The sequence below is a fragment of the Sinohyriopsis cumingii genome, chromosome 4, assembly GCF_028554795.1.
Source record: "Sinohyriopsis cumingii isolate HCF-2022 chromosome 4, ASM2855479v2, whole genome shotgun sequence".
In the NCBI taxonomy this organism is placed as follows: domain Eukaryota; kingdom Metazoa; phylum Mollusca; class Bivalvia; order Unionida; family Unionidae; genus Sinohyriopsis; species Sinohyriopsis cumingii.
The window spans coordinates 39,304,900-39,330,489 of NC_142964.1; the positions used below are offsets into that span (position 1 = coordinate 39,304,900).

The window sequence follows — 25,590 nt, forward strand, 5'->3', positions numbered from 1 at the left end:
CCCATAATTTTTCATCCTATGTGCACAGATTTTAGCTCAGGTGATAAGAAAACGTAAACATATCAGGGAAAGAAACAAAGTTAATATAAAATAGGTTGTTTCTCAATATGAGGATATGTCAGTTGCTATTATGATTCAGGGAAAAATTGTGATGTCTGTTTTATTACATCTCTTGTACCAGTATTCTATATTGTCTGGCCTTAGTATAAATATTGAAAAAAAAGAAAGATGATTTATATCAGAAGTAGAATTGCATTAATATATGAAATATCGTCCCGATAATAAACTTAATTGGGGATATACTTTCTTGTCTTCTTTGTCAAGTTTTCAACAAACGTTAAAAAAATACAATCTTTAATAACCGACCTAAAATTCGAAAAATCAAGAACGTGCTAATTGTAACAAAATTGAAACCGAGTGGGCTTTGGACTAAATGAATAACACAAACACAATGTGTGTGAATGACGAGACTTGTGTATTGTACGATAAGATGATGGCACGAAAGTAATAAATGAAACAATCTATGCCATACCCTACTCTCGCACACATTAACAAAAGATATATATATATATATATATATATATATATATATATATATATATATATATATATATATATATATATATATATATATATATATAGTGACGGGGGTTGATTGTTGTTCTTGTTGTACGGTTTAACGCCATTTTTCAGCACACGATAGGCTATGCATGGCGGCCAGTATTAATGTTGGAGGATGAACTAGGGAAAACCCCAGAAAGACCCACCGACCCACGATAAGCTACTGGCAAGCTTTCTCACATACCCACATTAGCCGAATCCGAGACTCGAACCCATGCAGACAGAGGTGAGATGGCAGTGATCCGTAACGGAGAGCGCTTTAGATCACTTGGCCACTCGGGGCCGTTATGAGGATTGAGATGATGACGACAGAGTGTTGAAATTACCAATGATACTGATGACGACAGTTCATATAACCGATATGCTATTTAAAATGAAACTTAACAAAATATCATACTTCTGACCCACGCCGGGTGCACACTGGTTGAACATCCCACTTTGAACGAAAAAAACCCCACAAAATATCACAGTTCCACTTTGGCTCAATTTCCCAGATTCATACTGGCTCAGCTTCACCCTCCATCAGTTTCAGTCTGGCTCAACTACACCCTCCACCAGTTTCAGTCTGGCTCAACTACAACCTCCACCAGTTTCAATCTGGCTCTACTACATCCTCCACCAGTTTCAGTCTGGCGCAACAGCTCCCACCAGTTTCAGTCTGGCGCAAAAAACACCTTCCACCAGTTCCAGTCTGATTCACCTACACCTACCCCTACACCAGTTTCAGTTACAAATAAATGGAACTGGCAGCGTATAAATGACACCCGTCCTTTCCCATTCCATGTGTACGCTACAGTTGAAAATGAAAAGGGCAGATGATGGAAACAATATTTACTCTAAAAGTCAGTATAGCATAATATAGGCTTGTGGGGAAAATATAGGTTATAGGTAAGAACATTTTCCTGTGTTATCGAGGACAATTTTCATCTTTGTCCGACTGATCTATTCTAATATGATGCATATAAAAAATATTACGTCGCCGGTAGGATTCGAACCTACGCGGGGAGACCCCAATAGATTTCTAGTCTATCGCCTTAACCACTCGGCCACGACGACTTCTATAATTATGATACGCACATTTTCATTTCGTTTCATTCTGAATTTATCTCACTTTCCTTATCACAATCATGTGTCTGTTTTTCACAGTCAATGCAGTTATATTATAGCTATGCGCAAGCAAGATGGTATCACTCTATAGTCTGTTTGTGTTGTTGTTGTTGTAGGGTTTAACGCCATTTTTCAGCACACAATAGGCTATACATGGCGGCCAGTATTAATGGTGGAGGAAGAACCCGGGAAAACCCCGGAAAGAACCACCGACCCACGAGAAGCTACTGGCAAGCTTTCTCACATTCTGTTTGTGTGAATCTTTACCATTTTCAATAAAGGAAATCTCTAATATGATGAAAAGTGCATAGAACTTGGTAAATTCCTTCATTGGTTTATAATTTCCAACCTGTCTATGAACAAAGTCGCCATATCATAGGCATTCTCTGAGTCTTTCATGCTCAACAGACTTTTCATACTAATACAGCACCATATTACATATATTATCGACGAGTTTATTGTCATCAGCCTACAGGGTGACGTCGTCGAATAATTCCGTAAATTACCATAATGTTGAGAGTTTAGTTTGATGTCCCTTTGCACTCATGATCATAAAAATTATACCGCTTGCTACATCCATGTTAAATGCAAATTTGTAGTTGTCATTCTGTTCGTTTGCCTGGATCGACATTGTAAATATCAGAAACTGACGACGTAATGTTTTCCATCTATGACTCAATGTACATATATGTGTAGTCATGCACACACCCGTTGGCTGAAAATGGACTTGTCAAGGAACTCGAATTAACGGCGAGCAGGGTCGTCTTTTACACGAAAATTCCAGTTTGAATGAAACGAGCAGATTATAACGGTGTTAGGGATCATGGGTGTAATCAGGTTTGAAATTATAAATCAGTAAATGAACTAAGTTCTCCGCATCTTTTATCTCATTTGTGTTTTTCGCTTTCTAAGTCGGTAGGGGGATACAAACAAACTGGTTGGTATAGTCAGACTATAATATGCTTTTGAAAATCAACATAAGATCCGGATATCAAAACAAACAGTTGATTTCTAATTGTAAAGGTCATGGACGCTTGTTACGTTATCATGGAGACTGGGAGAAGGTTCTTCATGAAAACAAACATGTAGATGCAGTTATGAAGAGCTTATGGTATGTTAGATGACTCAGTAAGGCTCTTTCTGTGCTATCTGTTGAACTGATCGAAGGCAGCAAATAAAGTTGCATGTTGTCTTCAGAAATTATTCTTTAAAAAAAACAGGTTTTTCAAGGATCGACCCTCGGACTATTCTTTTTTAAGTTCGTATCAGTAATATCTTCTATTTTATTACATATCGCTTTTTATATAACTACCATCAAGTGCCCTACGGTTAGTTCCTTTCTATTTCAACAACGTTTTAGCTAAATAACAACATGTTTTTTTTTATTGTAATATGGTACTACTGCAGTTAATTTCAATTTCAATTTTTACCAATAATTATTTTTATTTTTGGTTGACACTTTCCTAAATTGTTTTAATTTATCCACATACTATATTCACATTTAATCGCTGCCTTTTAAGATGCTTTGCTTGTTCATGTTTCAAGTTATGCTCAATGCATTTTGTCCAGATAAACCTATGCAGTCTGCTGTGTCTGTATGTCGTGCAAATCGTACTTGTTGCAAAGACTCATTTGTTTTATGTAAGAACGGTATAAAAAGGTTATTAGAATATATGTTGAATTGTTGTTTGAAATCATGTCGACCTTAAATAAATCTTGTTTTATCTTATATCACCGCTCTGTGTATGCAAAATTGTCGTTGTTACCTGGACCTTTTTGAAAATGTATCCTTTCCCCCACCAATCACCCATAACCCTAACACATCCGCAGCCTGAACAGAAAATGGCCAGAGCCTTAAGATAAAATGAGACTATATCATATCGTGTTGGTCTCCTGGAATTATGAAACGGCACGTAGACATGTTCTGCTGTTCACAAATCAATTGAAATGGGAAGGACTCATGTTCCCACTCGTGAGGGCAAATCCAGATATAAATACCCAGGATATCTTCTTCAGCCAGTCTTCCTTTAAGTCAGTGCTGTCCAACCCATTTGATACCATGGGCCACTGAATTTTTTTTTTTGTTGAAGCCCAGGAACGCAGCATTAAACTGAAAAGCAACGACTATATAGCTGCTAGAGCTCTGGTGTGCTATTTAAAATCAGCATGTCGCCCGCGGACCGCAGGTTCGACAGTAATGCTCTAAGTTATGTGAAATGTTAATTTTGTATGCGAGACATTGCTTTTTGATGTTATTTGTGTATTTCGTGGCAACAGATTTGTGACCATGGTTTAGAAAGGTAAGCTGATGTCTTCCTCCGTTAATGACGTCATTTTCGCATTTTACTAATACATCATGACTTTAACATAACAGGTCCTTTCCTCAATAAGGACTTACTTTCTGTGCAAAGGACCCAGTTCGTTTTTACTAACAGAATCAATTAATATTGTTATTTCCAAAATGAGATTATTCTGTTTACTAACTCATGTTACCGTCTGGGAAAAGAACCCTGTACGTTTTTGATAACAGCATCAATCTATAATTTTATTTCACGAATGAAATTAATTTCTGTCGTAAATCATTTTATACAGAATTTAATGTAACAAACCCTTGTCATGATTTGATCCAATTACCTGAAAATGATGTTTTCCCTCAGGTTTTCTGTTCAGGTTTTGAAAATGAATGTGCTTCGTCACAAGTCTATATTATGCTATACTGACTTGGAGAGTACGTTTTGTTTCCATCAGTCATGGTGAAAGTCAATATTTCTTATACAGTATGTTGGGTGTAAATACTTATTATTTCTTCAGTTATGTAGTAATACTAATGTCATTCTTTTTATATTACATTTTACTGAATGCATATGTATTATGAATGACTGTGCCAAGCATCAATATACATCTTCATTACATGTATTAAAAAATAATCGTATAGAATTTCGAACTTGGATGCCAAGTGGAAGTTCAAGGTTTACGTCTTCACTGTGACAATAACACATTGGAGAGACTTTGTAAATAAAGTTAAGGTAAACGGGTTTGTAGGTGACTATTTGTCATATATTTTTTTTGATACAAAATTTTGAGAGAGTAAAATGGCGATGGTTGTTAGTTTAACAATTACGTAGTGAGGTATTAAAATATGATCCTATACTATTGTGTTTTTGTTATATTGTTTGATGAATTTGTGTTCTTTTGTTGCTTGCCCTACCAGTATATTTTTCTCATCTTGTGTTTTATTTTATTTCTCATTGGGTGACACAATAAGATGCCAACCAAGTAAAAACAACTTATGAATAAAAATGTCTATGACCTGTAGCCATGCCTAAATTTTTGAATCGTTGATAATTTTGCTTTCACTTTTGATTTGTTCTAATTTTTTGTTGTTTTCGTTGCTTTCACTTCACTGGGGATGGTATAAACATGTAGGCTAAAAACACATATAGTGCCACGTGACCATATCACGCTAATACCAAAGCTATTTGACCCTTGTATACGGTGGCTTACCTTCAAATACTACACTGGTTTTTCTGGAGTATAATCCATATGAACCGTAAGATTAGCTAATAAACATTCAGGCCAGGCTGTTGTGCTCTGTATTTGTACACAGTAATATATTTTCCCGGGCAAATTTCACAATCTGTAGACAGTTTTAATCTTGGCCTTTACTCTTTTTTTCTCACACATGCATGCACTTTAAGGATTTGTTATATTTAGTGTATTTATTTGGGAATGCACACCTGAGTAAGTAAATGTTTCATCGAGAGAGACAGAGACAGAGAGAGAGATACAGAGAGAGAGACAGAGAGAGAGACAGAGACAGAGGGTACAATTGTTGCTGTGCCCTGAATTTTTACAATGTTTTTTTTTCCAGGTCAATTTTCCCATTTGTAAGCATTCTTAATGATGGCCTTTACTCTTCGTTTTTCTTATGCTTGCATTCTACGGAGATTCAAACCCAGGCCCGCAGGTAAACGGCACCCATCGCCTTGCCTGCACACACGAGCCCATATTTCCCCAATAAGCACACATCACCAAAAAAATTACCCGCGGATCTGGGTTCGAATCTACAATATAACACCGATTGACTAGTATCATTGTTTGCTGATGTTTGCTTAGTCGTGAAGGAATATGGGCTCGTGTGTGCAGGCAAGGCGATGGGTGCCGTTTACCCGCGGACCTGGTTTCGAATCTCCACTGAGTACGAATTAAAAATTATCTAGCCTGTATGATAGTGTTATAATATGCTGTCTATATATACATATATAAGCTTGGACCCCTATATTCCTGTTTCTGTCTTTTATCAGTCTGATCTATCCTACTATCACAACTTAAAATCCATATTGCAAAAACAATCATTTCGTCGCCGGTAGGATTCGAACCTACTCGAGGAGACCCCAATACTTTTCAAGTTTATACCCTTAACCATTCGGCCACAACGATATCCTGTCTGCGTCGAGCACATTTTCATTTCGTTTCATTCTTGAAGTTGTTACAGGAAATACTATATCTTTCAAGATCACAATAATGTATCTGTCATTCATTGTAAAGGGAGTGCTAGGGGGCAGGGGCCAGATTTTATGTACAAATTTAATATCGCAATCAACGACCTAGTATAACAAAAATCATAAAGAATCAAGTACACAAGTGAGGTCAAAAGAGTCCATCTTTTTGGATACCTACCCGCCATGTCGTCCAATTCTTCACGTCGGGTAATTCTGCGCAACGAAACGTCATTTCTGTAAACATTGGATCACGTGCTATTTTGGGTCAAAATTCCATTTTGTATCCAGAAAGAACAATCGTACATTAATTAAGAAAAGTCATATTCAGAAAGTGCACAAAAATAATATCCCACATTGAGACTCGAAATGCACATAAAAATGTCATTTTTAAATGGCTACGTGAAGACCCACTCCATGACCTTCTTGAACCTGTAACCCAGAAAATTCGAAAAGATGGAAATGTGGGCCTTAAAACAAAACTGTATTTTAATCCAAGTTTCCAATTTTGCAAGAATTTGTCCCACACGTACAAAATCGTCTGCTACCCAAGTACTTTCCGCTAGAACATAATTTCTCAACAAATTCCCTGGCGTATTGCCTGTGTCTATATTCTGCAGTCATTTTTCCAAATCAATAAGACGTTGTAAACACATTACATCCTATTCATTGTTGTTTCTCTTCCACGTAATAGCTTATTTTTCATAAAATGTTGAACTTTACTAACCTTTTTACAAGATCGGTTTAGTTTGCTTAATATCTCTTGCCATTTATTGGCATTTTTAAGTTGAATTTTGAAAACTAGCTATAAATCTGACCTAATTACTTAACTGAACTGCTGACAGAAACAGTGCAAAGTAATATATTTCATTTCTATTGCAAGATGGATAAACATTACATCTTTTCAAAGCTATGCGCAGAATAGGCCGACATATCGCGATTCAGAAAAACAGGGGGGTGGTATCCTCTGTGTCCAAAATTAATATTATTTTGAACAGAATATTCTGGTGATAAATGCATCTTTTCAAATGGTAAGCATCGCTGTATTTTATATTTGTCAATCGCTCGAATTCGGTATGCGTTTTGCTTCAATATTGAAAACGAAAACCTTAGGTGCGCAGAAATGCCAGACAGCAGTGCATATTAAAACCAAGTATAAGAATATTATCCACTTGACCAGAGAAGTCAATGGCAGTTCATAACAGAAGCCGTTTATGCACCCATATCCCAAATATATACCTGCAATGTGTATGTCCTAAGGTCATTTTTGACACCGTATGGTGCTCGCGGTGCAAACAAACACCTTTTTCTAGATGACAATTCCGCAAAACAGTGTGTATTAAACAGGCTGATGAAATTGAAAATAGTTGTCATCCAAGCCGTTTTTTGAGATATTCTCCTTGACCCGAACCCTTGTGTTTACTGCTATGGGAGGCTAGCTCTTCTTCCATGCTAACTGTTGCTAATTCGCTCTCAACATACTGCAGAGGAACTATGGAAGGTGTACAGGCCTGACATCTATTTCAAGAAAAACACAAGCCCGAAACACCTAGTTCACAAATAGATCCATATCTTTATATAGGAAACAATAATACTGAAAAAGTCCCACCATAGCCTTAAGTTAAGAAATTTTGCCACGGGCCAATTTACGAAACTGGACACTGTCACCTATACTGTAGCTATGCGCAAATAAAGTTGGAATAACTTTAAGATGCTTTTGAAAATTAACAGAAGACCCAGAGATCGAAACGGATCTTTGTTCGCACCATACATACACTATTTCTCAAGCAGAAGAAACAGCAGTATAGCATATGGGCTAATTAGTATTGAGTCAGTCAAGTCGATGGGTGAGAACTCTATATTTCCAGTTAAAGGAAGTAATCAAGGTTCTGTAAATAATATATAGGGAAATTGCCACGCTAAAGAAGTTTTCATGGACCTTTCCTCGAAATGAAAATTAGATCTTCATGAATGTGTGTTCAAATTCTATCAGCGACGTATTACTTTTGGATTACGTCCAGAATGCATTTTGTACATATTAAATAGAGAATCTTATAGACGCGATCATTTCTATTTTTGGCCTTCGCTTTGAAATGATTTAACCGAGACTTTAACTGTGGACAGAGTTATACGAGGTAAGCATATAATGAATAATAAGATATAACTGTGCGAATTGTGAGGACATCACATGACCAAACTCCCTATATTCTATTTGCATACATCTACGATAAATCAATGGTGTATATTTCGATAGAATTATAAATCAAAACCTATAATACACGGGAAGTATGTCGACTACATGGAGCCTGCGTGGGGGATAGCACTTTTCTGACCCTGCAAGGAAGAGAAAACCCTTAACACCAGACATGATTCGATGAGAACTTATCCGAGAAATAAGTAATAAGTCATGCAACTTACAATGCCGTGAAGAGAACACATTCGTCTTTGCTGTATCAATCAAGTTGTAATACATGTTTAACACATCGGACAACGTATCTAATGATCACATGGGATACATTTTGAGTGACATCATGGGAATGTCATGTTGTGTAAAATGAGTAAATAGACATTTGCGTTCTCTACAAATTCTACTGAAATGAGATTTGCCTCTCATTATGGAACTCCAGATCTGTTTTAGATGAACATTTCAACTATATTATGTACAAACCTCTTGGTATGATGTGCCTTTGTCATAATGTCATCTGCAAATATCTCACAATATATATACCGTTTCATGTCCTTATATCATGTACAATCACCTTTATCTGCGGTGATTTTCGCTTTCAATGATGTTTCGTCCTTTTATGATGTTCAAACTTCCATATATGATGTACTTTTGTCCTTGTATTATATATAAATGTCTGTATATGTGGTGCTATTATCCCTGTCTCATTCAGTAAAACGGAAAACTTCATATTCTGTCGAAACTTCCTTATACTGAGTGCAAAGTTCTTTGATGACGAGGAGCATATACTGAACTTTCGCAGGCGCAGACGCAGGCGCGCGCAGGGGAGTAAAGGAATATATTGTCTAACTACAACACTACACCACGTGATGTATCAAGACATATTGGTTGAAATTCTGAGTGAAATTCAGGACTATCTTCCATTAAGTCCTTTATTGAAACTTTTATAAATGACAAAAATCGACAGAACATAATATTGTAAATATCCGATGTACTTTGGAGATAGAGAACGCTTCAGAGAAATGAGAAAACATGCAAGTAATTTTAGTAAAATTAACTAAAGGGCTATATAATACAGCGCACCCGGGTACAGGTCAATTGCCACGATGCCGTTGCATGACAATTTTGAGTGGTTCGTATGGAAACTACTAACATTATTACTACTAGTTACTAATAATATTACTACCAGTTAAGAAGATGGATGACGCAACCCATATTGATGTTGATTAAAGATGTTTGGGATTTTATTATATGTACGCAAATTTGTGAATATTTAAATATACATAAAAATAATATCTCCGGAGGCTGTAGGTAACATGACCGACCATCTCCATATCTATTCTTAACATGTGCAGAAATTGTATCGATAACATTTAAAGAATAATAAGAATATTAATAGCATTAAAGTTCTGTATACTGAATAATTATTCGCATAGTTCGCAGATGATATTATCTTAATTCTTGATGGTTCTTTCCAATCTTCCAATTATTTATTAGATTTATTGCGACGATTTCAGGCCGGAAGCTCGATATTACCATTAGAATAAGAAGTAAGACATAAAGTACATAGATCTTTCATCATAGGTTAAAATTGGAGTGTGTTACTGAATTTATTCTTTTGATATTAAGTGTTCAGCCTACGCAACTAAAATGATATAGTTAAATTTAAAAATAAAAACAGACATGACAAAGAAGTTTTTTTTTTTTGAATTAACACCAATTGTCATAATAACAGCTTTAAAAACCCATGTGATTCCACGCTTAACGTGTTTTAGGACTCCTTACCAGAGCAAACTTTTATTAGCGATGCGAATAAAATATTTTCAAAATTTATGTGGAAGCCAAAGTAAATATAATGAAAAGGGAGACTATGTTTGATAGCATCTACAAAGGCGGGTTTGTATTTATTAACTCTAAAAATAACTTGGATTGTTGCAACTAAAAGAAGCTTGTTTACTTGTTTGAACAAGAAATAAGCGAGATCAAAAATAGTGTCATATTATGAGATGAAATTGCCGAAAAGTTTTCAAATGAGAAGGAGAATATTCTTTGATGTTATGTTTTACCTACTTGTAAATTTTAATACAAAGACATAAACCTCAAAACAGGAGAAGATCTTATGACCACGAACTTGTTGATGAACACACTAGCAATAGTAAACAAAGTACTCATCATTTACAAGAAATTGATTGAATATAACATTATTGGTATTATCGATGTCTTCACTTACCAAGGAAGATTTTTTGAATTTGAAAGCAATCAAGAAAAGTACAACATTAACGAAAAGTATCCAAGGTGTCACTCACACTATTAGATCATTAGGTATCAAATTAAACCTAGGTGTGAATTGAAGCACGAATGCCATACCTTTCCCCAAAATATACGAGAGAGAGAGAGAGAGAGAGAGAGAGAGAGAGAGAGAGAGAGAGAGAGATGTGTAGTGATATGTAAAGGATTTAGTACGTGAAACATTTTTTCTCACTTTGATCGCAAAACGTATGCCTGAATGAATACTTTAATGGGAAAGACAAAGACGGACACATTAACATGAAGCTGCCTATATAAATGTATGTGGTTCTTGATGAGTTTTGAGTTTTGCAATGACAGTTATTTTAATGTAATATGATTTATTAAATTGCATTCGGTTTTGTCACAGTAATGCATACGGATTTGTTTAAAATGTGAATTACATTAAGAAAACAAACTCTGATGATAGTCGTGTTATCAATTATTTATAGAAGGCCTGAACCTATTGATACTGACACTTATTAAAAATGTATATGAAGACATTCTACTTTTCAAATTTGATTAGGCCCATGATCCCTAACACCGTTACAATCTGCTCGTTTGATTCCAAACGGAATTTTCAGTGTAAAAGACGATCGTGCTTGCCCGTCAATTCTAGTTCCTGGACAAGTCTATTTTCAGCCAACTCATGAAGAAAATCATAGGTTATAGGTAAAAACATTTTCCTATGTCATCGAGGACAATTCTCGTCCTTTGTCCGACTGATTTTTTTCTACTGTCACACCTTTGATGCATATAAAAAGTATTACGTCGCCGGTAGGATTCGAACCTACGCGGGGATACCCCAATAGATTTCGAATCTATCGCCTTAACCACTCGGCCACGACGACATCTATAACTATGATACGCACATTTTCATTTCGTTTCAATCTTGGAGTTGTTACAGGAATTTATCTCACTTTCCTTATCACAATCATGTGTCTGTTTTTCACAGTGAATGTAGTTATATTATAGCTATGCGCAAGCAAGATGGTATCACTCTATAGTCTGTGTGAACCTTTAGCATTTTCAATAAAGGAAATCTCTAATGTGATGAAAAGTGCACAGAACTTGGTCAATTCATTCATTGGTTTATAATTTCTAACCTGGTTGTGAACAAAGTGGCCATATCACTGGCATTCTCTGCGTCTTTCATGCTCAACGGACTTTTCATACTAATACGGCGCCATATTGCGTATACTATGGATGAGTTTATTGTCATCAGCCTACAGAGTGACGTAGTTCATCCTATTCGGTAACTGTCGAATAATTCCGTAAATTGCCATAATTTTGAGAGTTTAGTTTGATGTCCCTTTGCACTCATGAGCAGAGAAATTATACCGCTTGTTACATCCATGTTAAATGCAAATTTGTAGTTGTCATTCTGTTCGTTTGCCTGGATCGACATTGTAAATATCAGAAACTGACGACGTAATGTATTCCATCTATGACTCAATGTACATATATGTGTAGTCATGCACACACCCGTTGGCTGAAAATGGACTTGTCCAGGAACTAGAATTAACGGGCGAGCAGGGTCGTCTTTTACACTGAAAATTCCGTTTTGAATGAAACGAGCAGATTATAACGGTGTTAGGGATCATGAGCGTAATCAGGTTTGAAATTATAAATCAATAAATGAGCTAAGTTCTCCGCATCGTTTATCTCATTTGTGTTTTTCGGTTTCTAAATCGGTAGGGTGATACAAAACAAACTGGAAGGGATAGTCAGACTATAATATGCTTTTGAAAATCAACATAAGACCCGGAGATCAAAACGGGACTTTGTTCGCACCATACATGCACCATTTCGTATGCAGTAGAGAAAGCAGTATATCATATACCCTGGAAATCTGAGCAGTGGTTCACGCTGGTGATAAAGGGCTGTGGTAGTATTTATAAACCTGTCAGCATTTTACCCATCTTATCCAAGCTGGTTCAGATATCAGCCTAGTTAGCATCATTTGTTGAGAACATTTTTAACAATCAGTTGGGTTCTAATCGTAAAGGCCATTGACGCTTGTTACGTTATCATGAAGACTGGGAGAAGGTTCTTCATGAAAGCAAACATATAGATGCAGTTATGAAGAGCTTATGGCATGTTAGATGACTCGTTTGAGCTCTTTCTGTGCTATCTGTTGAACTGATCGAAAGCAGCAAATAAAGTTGCATGTTGTCTTGTAGTCCGAGTTTCCCCTGACCCTTCCCACCCCATTTTTTGATATTTGGACATTTATGTTGGGTTGTAGGGTCAGAGCGCATTCCCTATCGAAAAGTGAAAACAACGACGAAAATCTGTAAATGTTGCAGAAATTTGAAGAAATCCAGATTCACTACGAAGAGCACGTGTCAATGTGGTAGTCACGTGACACCAACAAAAAACATCGCTGACACGTGCTCGGTGCTTCTTGAAAATGGTTTTCTCCACCCTGCTGCGATACCGACAGGTTTCTGTTCGTAGTTCTCAGAATAAATATGTTGAGAATTAAGTGTGCATTATATTTATTTACAAACATTAAGTGACTTCTATATAATATGTCCACATTCTATGTACAACAACTTCGGAAATAGGCTTAATGTCGATATCACGTGACTATATGACCTCTGATGTCATTGACATATAGGTTCCGAGAGTTGTATAGTCATATGTCTCGGAATGCAAATGACCAGATCCAGGTCAAATTTCAGTAACGACGTACTTTCGTCTCGTCTGTCAGCGGATTAAAGACATGACAACTGCTATGCCAACGATTTTTGAGAAAATAAATCATATTCCTATCGATTTCATGCAGGTATATCTCGATGAAAGTTCGTTTAAGTGTGCTGGATCGGCTAGAAAGCGGCTACCCTATGCCGACACCAAATGGTGTCGTCGAATTCCAACTTTTCGATAGGGAATGCGCTCTGACCCTAAACCCCAACATAACTGTCCAAATATCAAAAATGGGGTGGCAAGGGTCAGAGGAAACTCGGACTAGTTGTCTTGAGAAATTGGACTTAAATAAAAACGGGTTTTTCAGGGTTCGACCCTCGTACTATTACTTTGTACAGTTCGTATCAGTAATATTTTCTATTTTATTACATATCGCTCTTTATATAACTACCATTAAGTGCCCTACGCTTAGCTCCTTTCTATTTCAACAACGTTTTAGCTAAATTACAGCATGATTTTTTAGTTCTAATTTGGTACTACTGCAGTTAATTTCAATTTCAAATTTTTACCAATAATTATTTTTGTTTTTGGTTGACACTTTCCTAAATTGTCGTTTTAATTTATCAACATACTAAATTCACATTTAATCATTGCCTTTTAAGATGCTTTGCTTGTTCATGTTTCAAGTTATGCTCAATGTGCTTTGTCCAGATATACCTATGTATTCTGCTGTGTCTGTATGTCGTGCAAATCATGCTTGTTGCAAAGACTCATTTGTTTTATGTAATGTCGGTATAAAAAGGTCATTAGAATATATGTTGAACTGTTGTTTGAAATCATGTCGACCTTAAATAAATCTTGTTTTATATTATATCACCTCTCTGTGTATGCAAAATTGTCGTTGTTGCCTGGACCTTTTTGAAAATGTCCCACCAATTACCCATAACCCTAACACATCCACAGCCTTACAAACAAAATGGCCAAAGCCTTAAGACTAAATGAGGCTATATCAGATCGTGTTCGTATCCTGGAATTATGAAACGGCACGTCGACATGTTGTGCTGGTCACAAAGCAATTCAAATGGGAAGGACCCATGTTCCCACTCGTGAGAGCAAAGTGAGATATAAATACCCAGGATATCTTCTTAAGACAGTGCTGTCCAACCCTTTTGACACCAATGGCCACTGAAAAATGTTTTTCTTGAAGCCCAGGACCGCAGCAGAAAACTGAAAAGCAACGACTATATAGTTGCTCGAGTTCTGGAGGGCCATTTAACATTAGCATGCGGCCAACGGGCCGCGGGTAGGACAACAATGCTCTAAGCTATGTGAAATGTTAATTTTGTATGCGAGACATTGCTTTTTGATGTTTTTTGTGAACTTAGTGTCAACAAATTTGTGACCATGGTTTAGAAAGGTAGGGGTACCGAGTGGCCGAGTGGTCTAAAGCGCTCTCCGTTACGGATCACTGCCACCTCACCTCTGTCTGCGTAGGTTCGAGTCTCAGATTCGGCCAATTGTGGGTATGTGAGAAAGCTTGCTAGTAGCTTCTCGTGGGTCGGTGGTTCTTTCCGGCGGTTTTCCCGGGTACTGCCTCCACCATTAATACTGTCCACCATGTATAGCCTATCGTGTGCTGAAAAATGGCGTTAAACCCTACAACAACAACAACATTAGAAAGGTAAGCTGATGTCTTGCTCCGTTAATGACGTCATTTTCGCCTTTTACTAATATATCATGACTATAAAATAACAGGTCCTTTTCTCGATAAGGACTTACTTTCTGTGAAAAGGACCCAGTACGTTTATACTAACAGTATCGATTATTATTATATGCTCATTTTTTCTCCGTTAACTTTACATTGTCAGAATCGTTCAATATTCCCCGATACTGAACGCGCGCGACAATACACATATAGCATTCACGTGAATAAGGGAACTACTTTCTATTGTAAACAAACAATGACGCAGACACCAGCACTTTTGATTTGTAAACAAATCATATACACTCTCGTAAGAGGCTCTTTACCTTGTGGTTGTTTAAATTTGTTTCTGAATGAACTAAAACAGTTTCGTGGACTGCAAAAACCCCAGCTGTTTTGGCACATTCCGCGCTGATACAATGTTACTGATTTAGGCTAGCTACGTTATATAAAAGACGGAAGATTAGGTCCTTACAAATAACATACAACTGGCAAGGCATATACTCTCTTCTTTAGCTGGTGATAAGAATGGCAAAATAAAATATACTTAGTTTTACATCCTGAATTTCGTCAAAATGTTTTTTCTTAATTCTGCAAATCCGAATTACATGAGCCATGTCATATGTTTTCAATCTCGGTTACACATTTCGAAATTGTGCTGTAATTTCGATGATAAGTGCAACTGCATCCTCCTTACTGTACTCAAAATGAAATAAGCATTAAGTTCCATAGCATCTTTTTGCTAATTGCAATTGAAAGACTTAATATTTTTCTCACGTTATGATTTCAAACATTCAATGACAGAAACAGAAACACATTTGCAGACGTAAACACGCTTCTCCCGCGCCACTTCAATCCGATGTATTTCATGTATAATTTGCACAGATGAATCCAGTCCAAAATCACAAACTTCGTCGAATCGAAACAAAATACCAAAAATATATTCATTCCAGCTCAAATGGAAAAGCTGTTTCAATGCGCATTCATTCACAATATGACTGCAAATTTCAATTTTAACTAGACACGCCATTTTCTTTCGAAAGTTATGTCGAGCGCGCGACTAAGTTCATATTTATCTGGGCGGAGTTATGTGCGCATTAATAATGATGTCATTGTGTAATGACAAATCTGCGCTTGTGTATTTAGTTTGGAATACGGCATTCATTCATTTACGTTGTTTCTTGAAATGTATTTTGTTTATATAATTAAACCTTAGGTAGAATGAAAAAAATGAGCGTATAATAAAAAGGTTACTGCATTTGTATGAGAAAATATGAACTCGTTGCAGTATTCCATCCCAAAACTCGTTCATATTTTCCCATACAAATGCAGTAACCTATAAGAATTGCTATTTCTAAAATGAGATTATTTTGTCTTGTAACTCATTTTACCGTCTGCAAAAAGGACCCAGTACGCTTTTGCTAACAGTATCAATCTATATTTTTATTTCACGAATGAAATTAATTTCTGTCGTAAATCATTTTATACATAATTTAGTATAACAAACCCTTGTTATATTTCCATCCAATTATTTGAAACTGATGTTTTCCCGCCGATTTTCTGTTCAGTTTTTGAAAATGAATTTCAATTTCAAATTTTTACCAATAATTATTGTATTTTTGGTTGACACTTTCCTAAATTGTGGTCTTAATTTATGCACATACTATATTCACATTTAATCGCTGCCTTTTAAGATGATTTAAAACAATCATTTCGTCGCCGGTAGGATTCGAACCTACTCAATACTTTTCAAGTTTATCCCCTTAACCATTCGGCCACGACGATATCCTGTCTACGTCGAGCACATTTTCATTTCGTTTCATTCTTGAAGTTGTTACAGGAAATACTATATCTTTCAAGATCACAATAATGTATCTGTCTTTCATTGTAAAGGGAGTGATAGGGGGCAGGGGCCAGGTTTTATGTACAAATTTAATACCGCAATCAACGACCTAGTATAACAAAAATCATAAAGAATCAAGTGAGGTCAAAAGAGTCCATCTTTTTGGATACCTACTCGCGATGTCGTCCAATTCTTCACGTCGGGTAATTCTGCGCAACGATACGTCATTTCTGTAAACATTGGATCACGCGCTATTTTGGGTCAAAATTCCATTTTGTATCCAGAAAGAACAATCGTACATTAATTAAGAAAAGTCATATTCAGAAAGTGCACAAAAATATCCCACATTGAGACTCGAAATGCACATAAAAATGTGATTTCTAAATGGCAACGTGAAGACCCACTCCATGACCTTCTTGAATCTGTAACCCAGAAATTTCGATTTACTATGCATCTTTTAGAATCATACAAATAAAATACATTATATCAAAGATGGAAATGTGGGCCTTGAAACAAAACTGTATTTTAATCCAAGTTTCCAATTTTGCAAGAATTTGTCCCACACGTACAAAATCGTCTGCTACCCAAGTACTTTCCGCTAGAACATAATTTCTCAACAAATTCCCTGGCGTATTGCCTGTGTCTAAATTCTGTAGTCATTTTTCCAAATTAACAAGACGTTGTAAACACATTACATCCTATTCATTGTTGTTTCTCTTCCACGTAATAGCTTATTTTTCATAAAATGTTGAACTTTACTAACTCTTTTTACAAAACATCGGTTTAGTTTGCTTATTATCTCTTGCCATTTATTGGCATTTTTACGTTGAATTTTAAAAACTAGCTATAAATCTGACCTAATTACTCAACTGAACTGCTGACAGAAACAGTGCAAAGTAATATATTTCATTTCTATTGCAAGATGGATAAACATTACATCTTTTCAAAGCTATGCGCAGAATAGGCCGACATATCGCGATTCAGGAAAACAGGGGGGTGGTATCCTCTGTGTCCAAAATAAATATTATTTTGAACAGAATATTCTGGTGATAAATGCATCTTTTCAAATGGTAAGCATTGCTGTATTTTATATTTGTCAATCGCTCGAATTCGATATGCGTTTTGCTTCAGTATTGGAAACGAAAACCTTAGGTGCGCAGAAATGCCAGACAGCAGTGTATATTACAACAAAGCATAAGAATATTATCCACTTGACCAGAGAAGTCAATGGCAGTTCATAACAGAAGCCGTTTATGCACCCATATCCCAAATTTATACCTGCAATTTTTATGTCCGAAGGTCATTTTTGACACCGTATGATGCTCACGGTGCAAACAAACACCTTTTTCTAGATGACAGTTCTGCAAAATAGTGTGTATTGAACAGGCTGATGAAATTGAAAATAGTTGTCATCCAAGCCGTTTTTTTGAGATATTCTCCTTGACCCGAACCCTTGTGTTTACTGCTATGGGAGGCTAGCTCTTCTTCCTAGCCAACTATTGGTAATTCACTATCAACATATTGCAGAGGAACTATGGAAGGTGTACAGGCCTGACATCTATTTCAAGAAAAACACAAGCCCGAAACACCTAGTTCACAAATAGATCCATATCTTTAAATAGGAAACAATAATACTGAAAAAGTCCCACCATAGCCTTAAGTTAAGAAATTTGCCACGGGCCAATTTACGAAACTGGACAATGTCACCTATACTGTAGCTATGCGCAAGTAAAGTTGGAATAACTTTAAGATGCTTTTGAAAATTAACAGAAGACCCGGAGATCCAAACGGATCTTTGTTCGCACCATACATACACTATTTCTCATGCAGAAGACACAGCAGTATAGAATATAGACTAATTAGTATTGAGTCATTCAAGTCGATGGGTGAGAACTCAATATTTCCAGTTCAAGGAAGTAATCAAGGTTCTGTAAATAATATATAGGGAAATTGCCACGCTAAAGAAGTTGTCATGGCCCCTTGTTCGAAATGAAAATTAGATTTTCATGTATGTATGTTCAAATTCTATCAGCGACGTATTACTTTTGGATTACGTCCAGAATGCATATTGTACACATTAAATAGAGAATCCTATAGGCGCGATCATTTCTAATTTTGGCCATCGCTTTGAAATGATTTAACCGAGACTTTAACTGTGGAGGATTGCATTTTTCTGACCCTGCAAAGGAGAGAAAAACCTTAACACCAGACATGATTCGATGAGAACTTATCCGAGAAATAAGTAATACGTCATGCAACTTACGATGCCGTGAAAAGAACACACACTCGTCTTTGCTGTAACAATCAAGTTGTAATACGTGTTTAACACATCGGACAACGTATCTAATGATCACATGGGATACATTTTGAGTGACATCATGGGAATGTCATGTTGTGTAAAATGAGTAAATAGACATTTGCGTTCTCTACAAATTCTACTGAAATGAGATTTGCCTCTCATTATGGAACTCCAGATCTGTTTTAGATGAACATTTTAACTATATTATGTACAAACCTCTTGATATGATGTACTTTCGTCATAATGTCATCTGCAAATATCTCACAATATATATACCGTTTCATGTCCTTATATCATGTACAGTCACCTTTATCTGCGGTGATTTTCGCTTTCTATGAAGTTTCGTCCTTTTATGATGCTCAAACTTCCATATATGATATACTTTTGTCCTTGTATTATATACAAGTAACTGTATATGTGGTGTTATTATCCCTGTCTCATGCAGTAAAACGGAAAATTTCATATTCTGTCGAAACGTCCTTATATTGAGTGCAAAGTTCTTTGATGACGAAGAGCATATACTGAACTTTCGCAGGCGCAAGCGCGAGCAGGGGAGTAAAGGAATATATTGTCTAACTACAACACTACACCACGTGATGTATCAAGACATATTGGTTGAAATTCTGAGTGAAATTCAGGACTATCTTCCATTAAGTCCTTTATTGAAACTTTTATAAATGACAAAAATCGACAGAACATAATATTGTAAATATCCGATGTACTTTGGAGATAGAGTACGCTTCAGAGAAATGAGAAAACATGCAAGTAATTATAGTAAAATTAACTAAAGGGCTATATAATACAGCGCACCCGGGTACAGGTCAATTGCCACGATGCCGTTGCATGACAATTTTGAGTGGTTCGTATGGAAACTACTAACATTATTACTACTAGTTACTAATAATATTACTACCAGTTAAGAAGATGGATGACGCAACCCATATTGATGTTGATTAAAGATGTTTGGGATTTTATTATATGTACGCAAATTTGTAAATATTTAAATAGACATGAAAACAATATCTCCGAAGGCTGTAGACAAGATGACCAACCATCTCCATATCTATTCTTAACATGTGCAGAAATTTTATCGATAACATTTAAAGGATAATAAGAATATTAATAGTATTAAAGTACTGGAAACTGGGTATTTATTCGCACAGTTCGCAGATGATATTATCTTAATTCTTGATGGTTCTTTCGAATCTTCCAATGATTTATTACCTAGATTTATTTCGACGATCTCAGGTCGGAAGCTCGATATTATCATCAAAATAAGAAGTAAGACATACAGTACAGATATATTTAATCATAGGTTAAAATTGGAATGTGTTACGGAATTTATTCTACTGATATTAAGTGTTCAGACTATGCAAATAAAACGACATGACAATGAAGTTTATTTTTTAATTGGGATGAACGAACCATAACACCAATTGTTATAATAACAGTTTTAAAGACCCATGTGATTCATAATTAAATCGATTTTTTTAGGACTCCTTAGCAATGCAAATGCAAACTTTTATGAGCGATGTGAATAAAATATTTTCAAAATTTATGTGGAAATCAAAGTAAATATAAGAAATGGAGACTATGTTTCATAGCATCTACAAAGGTGGGTTTGCATTTATTAACTCTAAAATAACTTGGATTCTTACAACTAAAAGGAAATTTGTTTACTTGTTTGAACAAGAAATAAGCGAGATCAAAAATAGTGTCATATTATGAGATGAAATTGCCGAAAAGTTTTCAAATGAGAAGGAGAATATTCTTTGATGTTATGTTTTACCTACTTGTAAATTTTAATGCAAAGACATAAACCTCAAAGCAGGAGAAGATCTTATGACCACGAACTTGTTGATGAACACACTAGCAATAGTAAACAAAGTACTCATCATTTACAAGAAACTGATTGAATATAACATTATTGATATTAGAGATGTCTTCACTTACCAAGGAAGATTTCTTGAATTTGAAAGCTTTCAAGAAAAGTACAACATCAATGAAACGTATCCAAGATGTCACTCACACTATTAGATCATTAGGTATCAAATTAAACCTAGGTGTGATTATATATCAGAGAGAGAGAGAGAGAGAGAGACAAATGTACATATATGTGCAGTGATATGTAAAGGATTTAGTACGTGAAACGTTTTTTCTCACTTTGATCGCAAAACGTATGCCTGAATGAATACTTTAATGGGAAAGACAAAGACAGACACATTAACATGGAGCTGCCTAAATAAATGTATGTGGTTCTTGATGAGTTTTGAGTTTTGCAATGACAGATTTTTCAATGTAATATGATTTATTAAATTGCATTCGGTTTTGTCACAGTAATGCATATGGATTTTTTTAAAATGTGAATTACATTAAGAAAACAAACTCTGATCATAGTCGTGTTATCAATTATTTATAGAAGGACTGAACCTATTGATACTGACACTTATTAAAAATGCATATGAAGACATTCTACTTTTCAAATTTGATTAGGCCCATGATCCCTAACACCGTTACAATCTGCTCGTTTGATTCCAAACGGAATTTTCAGTGTAAAAGACGATCGTGCTCGCCCGTCAATTCTAGTTCCTGGACAAGTCTATTTTCAGCCAACTCATGAAGAAAATCATAGGTTATAGGTAAAAACATTTTCCTATGTCATCGAGGAAAATTTTCATCTTTTATCCGACTGATGTATTCTACTATCACCTTTGATGCATAGAAAAAAAATATATCGTCGCCGGTAGGATTCGAACCTACGCGGGGAGACCCCAATAGATTTCGAGTCTATCGCCTTAACCACTCGGCCACGACGACTTCTATAACTATAATACGCACATTTTCATTTCGTTTCATTCTTGGAGTTCTTACAGGAATTTATCTCACTTTTCCGCATCACAATCATGTGTCTGTTTTTCATAGTGAATGCAGTTATTTTATAGTTATGCGCAAGCAAGATGGAGATCACTCTATAGTCAGAGTTGGGCAAACTTTCCAGTGCAAGTGCCGCATACACAAATTTACACCTTGTCGCGGGCCGCATAGTTCATTAAGTGAAATAATTAATATTTGAAATAGCAAAAACAGAAGGTTTTTCTAAATAACATGTAATTAATTTTCAGTTGTTAATATGTTGTTATTATTTGAAAACTTAAACTTAAACTTCAAAAGAAGCACATTTATTTGATAAACAGAGTAACATAAACAGAGTCAGTGCGAATGATGACTTGTTCCTAGGCCGCATGAAAACCCTTGGCGGTCCACATGCGGCCCGCGGGCCGTAGTTTGCCCACCCGTGCGAGTCTATAGCCTGTTTGTGTGAACCTTTACCATTTTCAATAAAGGAAATTTCTAATGTGATGAAAAGTGCACAGAACTTGGTCAATTCATTCATTGGTTTATAATTTCTAACCTGGCTGTGAACAACGTGGCCATATCACTGGCATTCTCTGCGTATTTCATGCATAACGGACTTTTCATACTAATACGGCGCCATATTGCGTATACTATGGATGAGTTTATTGTCATCAGCCTACAGGGTGACGTAGTTCATCCTATTCGGTAACTGTCGATTAATTCCGTAAATTACCATAATTTTGAGAGTTTAGTTTGATGTCTCTTTGCACTCATATCATAGAAATTATACCGCTTGTTACATCCATGTTAAATGCAAAGTTTTATTTGTCATTCTGTTCGTTTGCTGGATCGACATTGTAAATATCAGAAACTGACGACGTAATGTTTTCCATCTATGACTCAGTGTAGATATATGTGTAGTCATGCAGACAGCCGTTGGCTGAAAATGGACTTGTCCAGGAACTAGAATTAACGGGCAAGCAGGGTCGTCTTTTACACTGAAAATTCCGTTTTAATGAAACGAGCAGATTATAACGATGTTTGCGATCATGGGTGTAATCAGATTTGAAATTATAAATCAACAAATGAACTAAGTTCTCCGCATCTTTTATCTCATTTGTGATTTTCGGTTTCTCAATCGGTAGGAGGATACAAACAAACTGGTAGGTATAGTGAGACTATAATATGCTTTTGAAAATCAACATAAGACCCCGAGATCAAAACGGGACTTTGTTCGCACCATAAATGTACCATACATACACCATTTCGTATGCAGTAGAGAAGGCAGTATATCATATACCCTGGAAATCTGAGCAGTGGTTCACGCTGTTGATAAAGGGCTGTGGTAATATTTATAAACCTGTCAGCATTTTATCCATCATATCCAAGCTGGTTGAGAAATCAACCTAGTTAGCATCATTTGTTGAGAACATTTTTAACAAACAGTTGAGTTCTAATTGTAAAGGTCATGGACGCTTGTGACGTTATCATGAAGACTGGGAGAAGGTTCTTCATGAAAAGAAACATGTAGACGCAATTATGAAGAGCTTATGGTATGTTAGATGACTCAGTAAGGCTCTTTCTGTGCTATCTGTTGAATTGATCGAAAGCAGCAAATAAAGTTGCATGTTATCTTAAACAATTGGACTTAAATAAAAACGGGTTTTTCAAGGATCGACCCTCGGACTATTCTTTTTAAAGTTTGTATCAGTAATATCTTCTATTTTATTACATATCGCTTTTTATATAACTACCATCAAGTGCCCTACGGTTAGTTCCTTTCTATTTCAACAACTTTTTAGATAAATTACATGTTTTTTATTTCTAATTTGGTACAACTGCAGTTAATTTCAATTTCAATTTTTACCAATAATTATTTTTATTTTTGGTTGACACTTTCCTAAATTGTGGTCTTAATTTATCCACATAATATATTCACATTTAATCGCTGCCTTTTAAGATGCTTTGCTTGTTCATGTTTCCAGTTATGCTCAATGTGTTTTGTCCAGATAAACCTATGCATTCTGCTGTGTCTGTGTGTCGTGCAAATCGTGCTTGTTGCAAAGACTCATTTGTTTTATGTAATGTCGGTATAAAAAGGTTATTAGAATATATGCTGAATTGTTGTTTGAAATCATGTCGACCTTAAATAAATCTTGTTTTATCTTATATCACCGCTCTGTGTATGCAAAATTTTCGTTGTTGCTTGGACCTTTTTGAAAATGTATCCTTTCCCCCACCAACCACCCATAACCCTAACACATCCGCAGCCTTACAAACAAAATGGCCAAAGCCTTAAGATGAAATGAGACTATATCAGATCGTGTTCGTATCCTGGAATTATGAAACGGCACGTCGACATGTTGTGCTGTTCACAAATCAATTGAAATGGGAAGGACTCATGTTCCCACTCGTGAGGGCAAAGTGAGATATAAATACCCAGGATATCGTCTTCAGCCAGTCATCCACTAAATCAGTGCTGTCCAACCCTTTTGATACCATGGGCTACTGCATTGTTTTTTTTATTGAAGCACAGGACCGCAGCAGAAAACTGAAAAGCAACGACTATATAGCTGCTAGAGCTCTGGCGTGCTATTTAAAATCAGCATGTTGCCCGCGGACCGCGGGTCGGACAGTAATGCTCTAAGTTATGTGAAATGTTAATTTTGTATGCAGACATTGCTTTTTGATGTTATTTGTGTATTTTGTGTCAACAGATTTGTGACCATGGTTTAGAAAGGTAAGCTGATGTCTTGCTTCGTTAATGACGTCATTTCCGCATTTTACTAATACTTCATGACTTTAACATAACAGGTCCTTTCCTCAATAAGGACTTACTTTCTGTGCAAAGGACCCAGTTCGTTTTTACTAACATTATCAATTAATATTATTTCCAAAATGAGATTATTTTGTTTAGTAACTTATTAAACCGTCTGCGAAAAGAATCCTGTATGTTTTTGATAACAGCATCAATCTATAATTTTATTTCACGAATGAAATTAATTTCTGTCGTAAATCATTTTATACAGAATTTAATGTAACAAAACCTTGTCATGATTTGATCCAATTACCTGAAAATGATGTTTTCCCTCAGGTTTTCTGTTCAGTTTTTTGAAAATGAATGTGCTTGGTCACAAGTCTATATTATGCTATACTGACTTGGAGAGTACGTTTTGTTTCCATCAGTCATGGTGAAAGTCAATATTTCTTATACAGTATGTTGGGTGTAAATACTTATTATTTCTTCAGTTATGTAGTAATACTAATGTCATTCTTTTTATATTACATTTTACTGAATACATATGTATTATGAATGACTGTGCCAAGCATCAATATACATCTTCATTACATGTATTAAAAAATAATCGTATAGAATTTCACCCGTGGATACCAAGTGGAAGTTCAACGTTTACGTCTTCACTGTGACAATAACACATTAGAGAGACTTTGTAAATAAAGTTAAGGTAAACTGGTTTGTAGGTGAATATTTGTCATATATTTTTTTTAATACAAAATTTTGAGAGAGTAAAATGGCGATGG

General features: G+C 35.8%; 3 non-coding genes across 3 annotated transcripts; all 3 read right to left on the bottom strand.

The window, feature by feature from the left end:
* Nucleotides 1-1,595: 1,595 nt before the first annotated feature.
* On the bottom strand, nt 1,596-1,677 carry Trnas-aga (transfer RNA serine (anticodon AGA)). Its single transcript has one exon. It is a non-coding gene; the product is annotated as a tRNA-Ser (tRNA).
* A 9,790-nt stretch (nt 1,678-11,467) lies between these two features.
* On the bottom strand, nt 11,468-11,549 carry Trnas-cga (transfer RNA serine (anticodon CGA)). The gene has a single exon. It is a non-coding gene; the product is annotated as a tRNA-Ser (tRNA).
* Nucleotides 11,550-21,929: 10,380 nt separating this feature from the next.
* Trnas-cga (transfer RNA serine (anticodon CGA)) lies at nt 21,930-22,011 on the bottom strand. Its single transcript has one exon. It is a non-coding gene; the product is annotated as a tRNA-Ser (tRNA).
* Nucleotides 22,012-25,590: the final 3,579 nt, after the last annotated feature.